This window comes from Microtus ochrogaster, chromosome 18 (genome assembly GCF_000317375.1).
Source record: "Microtus ochrogaster isolate Prairie Vole_2 chromosome 18, MicOch1.0, whole genome shotgun sequence".
NCBI classification, from domain to species: Eukaryota; Metazoa; Chordata; class Mammalia; order Rodentia; family Cricetidae; genus Microtus; species Microtus ochrogaster.
The window spans coordinates 47808841-47814316 of NC_022020.1; the positions used below are offsets into that span (position 1 = coordinate 47808841).

General features: G+C 46.1%; 1 protein-coding gene across 2 annotated transcripts in view; it reads left to right on the forward strand.

The window, feature by feature from the left end:
- Sh3tc2 (SH3 domain and tetratricopeptide repeats 2) overlaps window positions 1-5476 on the forward strand; it is a 60099-nt gene that overhangs the window by 45827 nt on the left and 8796 nt on the right. The window lies entirely within an intron of this gene.

Consider the following 5476-nt stretch of genomic DNA (forward strand, 5'->3'; position numbering starts at 1 on the left):
GGGCCTCTCTTGGGTATATTCCCAAGAGTGGTATTGCTGGGTCCAGGGGTAGGTTGATCCCGAATTTCCTGAGAAGCCGCCACACTGCTTTCCAGAGTGGTTGCACAAGTTTGCATTCCCACCAGCAATGGATGAAGTATTTGTCTTTTAATTTTTGAGACAGAATCTCCTAGAGCAGGGTGACCTTGAACCTTTATTCTCCTGCTTCTACTTCCTAAGTGCTAGGATTATGGGCTTGAGCTACCATATCCCACATTAGCAAGCTTAAAAAAAAAGAGAGTTAGATAGTAAATTTTTCGGGCTTTGTGGGCCATATGTTCTCTGTCAGCGCTCCTCCACTCCGCAGCTGTGGTGCAAAAACAGCTCTGGGCAGGACGTAAACAAACGGGTGTGGCTGCATTCCAAGGAGGCTACTCACAAAAGCAGACGGGAGGGTGCGCTTGGCATCCAGGGCAGAGTCTGAGGCCCTTAGTCACTAGCGCATGTACCCAAGGACTTTGGATGTGCTCTGTTTTCTCTGCTAACAGTCCTCACCCTAGATAAGGATGCCTTGCAGACAGCTCTGCAGTGAAACCTTGTGGGATGCCAGGGGTGAGAGTGGCTTAGTATCCACAGGCCCTGTCCCTGCCCGCGGTAGCCCAGACTCAGCATGCCACCGGGTTACACTGGGCTTATCTCAAACTCCCGATTTTCTTATTTAAGGTGGTTACCCTATTCTTCCACCTTTTTGGTGGTTATAATCACTTAGTTTGAAGTCGGTGGTGAGAAGTTTGGCTCACTCTTCAGTACTCACAGAGTAATGTCCTTTCTGCCTTCCAGGTGACAACTAGACTGGAATGTTGGGGTGGGAGAAGTCTTTGTGGATCCCATTCTGGGTCTTGATCCAACGCATACAGACTGTGTTAGCTTCTTTTCTATCGCTGTGGTAAGATGCTGTGACCAAGGCAATTTATAGAAGACAGCATTTAATAGGGCTTTAGTTTTAGAAGGGTAGAGCTTATGACAGCATGGTGAAGGTGTAGTGGCAGGAACAGTTGACTGTACACATCTCAGAATTGCAATGGTGTGTGTGTGTATGTGTGTGTGTGTGTGAGAGAGAGAGAGAGACACCCCTCTAACAAAGCCACAACTCCTCTAACAAGGCCATACCTCTCAATCTTGCCCAACCATTTTACCAACCAAGGACCAAGTATTTAAACATATGAATCTCTCTCTCTCTCTCTGTGTGTGTGTGTGTGTGTGTGTGTGTGTGAGTGTGTGTGTGTGTGTGTGGTGATGGGGGGGCATTCTCATTCAAACCACCATACAGACCAACCCCTTTCTCTAGAGCTGAGCCAGATAGGGCTCAGGAGGACCTTGTGGCTCTATTGGATCCACTCAACAAGTATTTATTCATCAATTGCAATGGCTCAGACAATGATCAGGAAATCAGATAAAAGAATCACAGTCCCCCGAGCGAGCTTATTATGCTCACAGAACAGTAAAGGGAAGAGAAAACGAACGGTCGCTAACGCAGTGGGAGAAACTGGTCAGTGCTTCCACATAACACTAGCTAGAGAGAGGGAGAGCTTCATGTACAGCAGGCCCTTGTGGAGACCCAGGAGTCTCTACACGGGAAGACGATACCAGCTTCGGGTCTGCTCTCCCAGCTTTTACTTTTATTCTATTCTGCTTGCTTCTGTGGAATTAAAATAAAAACAACAAAACAAACATCAGAAACAGCAAAAGAAAGCCTCTAACATCTGGTTTCCACTATAACGAATATGACTAATCTGTAACTGCTCTGCAATCCTAAATGAAGACACAGTCATCTTTACTGTGCCCACACTTGATCCCAAGGCTGCGGTACACTGCCACCCACTTTGCAGATAAGGACATTTTATTCAAGGTTTGCAATTATTTGGGTCCTTACAATTTCAGGGTCTTATTGTTTATTTGTTTGCTTGTTTTAAGTGGCAAAAAATAATCGAAGCTTTCCCACAACTGAGAGCTAAGCCAGAAGTCCAATAAGGGTTGCTTGAATATGTGGTTAGACTCTTAGTATTAGATTCTGGTTAAACATGGTTTATTGCCTGACCACAGTTACTTATCTGAGCCTTATTTTTCCATTCTTAATTGCATTTACTTAGTTTACTTATTTGCTTGTGTGTATGTGTGTGTGTGTGAGAGAGACAGAGACACAGAGAGAGACAGAGAGACAGACAGACAGACACACACACACACACAGAGGGGGGGAGAGGGAAGGAGCGAGAGATGTCCACAGCATGTGTATGATGGTGTCCATATGGAAATCAGAGGACAACTTTTACAGTCAGGTTACTCCTACCGTGTGGGTCCCAGGGATAGAACCCAGATGTTCACATCTGGTGATGAGTGCCTTAATCTCTTTCACTAGCCCTTGCTTTCCCTTTTGTGAAATGGGTATGGTAGTAATTGTGCTGCTCTCTTGGAGCTATTGTGATGATTAAAGAGATTATGTGTGCAAAGTACCCAGGGAATGCTTAAATGCCCAGTAAATTATTCAAGGTAATAGTTTTTTTTTTTTTTTGCCACCGCCACTAATAATTAACAGAGAGTTCAAAGTAAAGCTTTAGAAATGAATACTTGGGAATATATATATATATATATATATATTTTTTTTTTTTCTTTCTTGAAACAGGACTTCTCTTTGTAACTCTGGCTGCCCTAGAACTCACTCTGTAAACCAGGCTGGCCTCGAACTCACAGAGACCTGCCTGCCTCTGCCAACCTGAGTGCTGGGTTTAAAGTCCTGTGCCGCCATTGCCCAGCGGGAATGCATTTTTTGAGGGGGGGCATTGTTTATTTGTAATATCAGCTAAGCACCTTGCAAATCTAAAGATCTGTTTGAGAGAATGGGCGTTGAAAACGTACATCCCACCACCTGGCAGTGGGCCAGCCCTCTGAAAGTAGGGCTCTTACCAGAGGAAAGGGTCAGACTAGATCCCTGGAGGATAGGTTCTGTTGAAGGTCAGGCAGGTTCACCCAGACCTGGTTGGTAGGCCGATGCTGCTAGGAATACAGATGTGTTGGTATCACTTTGCCACAGTTTACCTGTTTTGACAGGGAGGAAGAAACAAGCCCCGAGACCCAGTGTGAACTTGGAGACAGGAAAAATGGTTAAAATAAAACCATTAACATTGGCCAGGCAGAGTCACATGAGTAGCCCACAAGGTTTTGGGTTTTTTTTTTTTCCCCTGTTTTTATTCAAAAGCCAAACCAGATCTAGCACCTTCAGGTGGTGGCAAGAGGAACTAGGATGCTGGGTCATTCCAGGTCAAGCCTGTGTGTGACCCAGCACAGCTGTTGGATTTATCGTCACGGGGAAGGGGGTGCTGGTAAGAGGTGATAAAAGCCCCAAGGCAGCTGGGCACACCTCTCAATTTAGACTGTTAAAAAGATGAATGTGTGTCTTGGTGAAAATCCCGCACTCAAGTGGAGTCTGGACGTCGCTATGCTCAGGAACCTCTAGTTTTACCTCCCACCCCTATCCTGGGGAGTTTCTTAGAGAGGATGCTTATTGCTTTGTTCCCTAGCAAGGAATCTAATGTTAACACTGCCTTAGCCTCTGAGAATCTAAATCTTGTTCCCTGAGGATCTGGAGACAGAAACTTCAGTGCAAGGACATTTGAGGTCTGTAAGTGGTAGTAAAACCCAAGAGGAAATATGATCAAGAGAAGATTTACGAGTTCTTTCCTCACCATTCCTTACAGTCAGATTGAGGAGAGTGGCGGAGCCTGGCCTGGGGTCTTTTAGCCCTGTTGAGGTGTGCAGAGAGAAGGTCGGAGCTGCCCTGGCTTTCTGAAGGCTGTGGGTGTCCTACACGATCAGGGAGGACAGTGGCCAACACAGCATTGTATGCAGTTTCTCAGATTTCAGCGTTGTCCAAGCTTAAGGTCTCTAATTCTTGAGAGAATCTCATGTTCATCCCGGATGCCAATCATCTTATGTCAAGGGCAGGACAGCAGGGACAACCAGAGCTCTTTCCTAGCTCTTACACTGGCCACATGCCTGGGCATTCTTTTCAGAAGGTCCAAAGCTGCTTCCCTGCCAAAACAGATCAGAGATCATCAGTCACGGCAGTGTTTGCATCCCTCCTTGGAGAAAGGGCCTGACAGTTGAGTTGTCTGCGGCCAGCCAGCATATTAATCCATTTTCCATTGCTATTACAAAATACCTTGGGCTAGGCAATAGGGCCTGGAGCCGTCCTCACTTCAGGTCTGGCAAAGGCCTCTTGGCTGATGGCTTCACAAAGGCAAGAATGTTTGGTGAGATAAGAAACCAGAGCTGTTCTGTTTCTTCAGGACAACTCACTCTCAGTGGAACTAACCAAGGTCCCAGGAAAGCCTTGTAATCCCTCTTGTGAGCAGTGGCCCCTGGTAACCGCTGACCCAACTACCTTGGATTAAGTCCTATTGTGTCTCCTAGGCCCCACTACCTTTCAGTTTTGCTACGGCGAAGATCAAGCCTCAAACACATTAACCTTCGAGAGACAAGTTGCATCAAAAGTCCAACAGGTGGTAGCTGTGTTTGATGTGACTTCCTGTGTGTGTGCTCACAGATGTGTGTGTGTTCTGGACTTTGGTGCATGTGAACAGAGTGTGTCTCAGGAACTCGGATTTATGGATTGTGACTGTTGTGCCCAGGTGTCTCTGGGCCTCTGAGGTTTTCTGAAGCTCTCAGGTAATAATGATGCGGTGGAGGCCAAGGTCAGGGGAGGGAGTTCAGACTTTCAAAACTGTGGGTGAAGCTCTGATTTTTGATCTGCTCCTGGTGTGTTGCACAGCCGTGTGAAGTCATTTTCCATCTCCGGAGCTGTTTCCTCTGGAGCAGCGGCTCCCAAACTTCCTAAGGCTGTGACCCTTTGATACAGTTCCTCATATTGTAGTGCTCCCCAGCCATAAAATTATTTTCATTGGCTATATCATTACTGTCATTTTGATGCTGTTATGAATTGTGATGTAAATAGTTTTGGAGATAGAGGGATCAGGACCCACAGGTTGAGAACCAGTGCTCTAGAGCCTAAACAGATTGGCCTTGGTACAGAGTTGTGCCAAGCTGTACAGCAGAGTCACACAGGCTATGACAAAATTCTGGTGCCTGGGTTATAACCAAGATTGTCTGAGATTGCCCAGGGCTCCAGCCAGTGTGACATTTTAACATACCATGGTGCATGTGTTTGTTTTAAAAGCTCCCACGTGATTCCTTGTTGCTGGAGGTAATATATGTGGCATAGAGGGTGCCCAGTGTGCCCTGTTGCTCTCTAACTCTGGGTCTGCACCACCACACCATCCACATCCCAGTTTTTCATTAATGGCTGTCATGGAGAAATTGCATAGTCTAGGTGACATGTTTGCCCCCAAATAATTCAAGTGTAGCAATTAATTAAGGAATTTCAAAATAATTAAAGCAGGATTAAATACCAACTTCAAGAAATTCTGGGCCGGGCGGTGGTGGC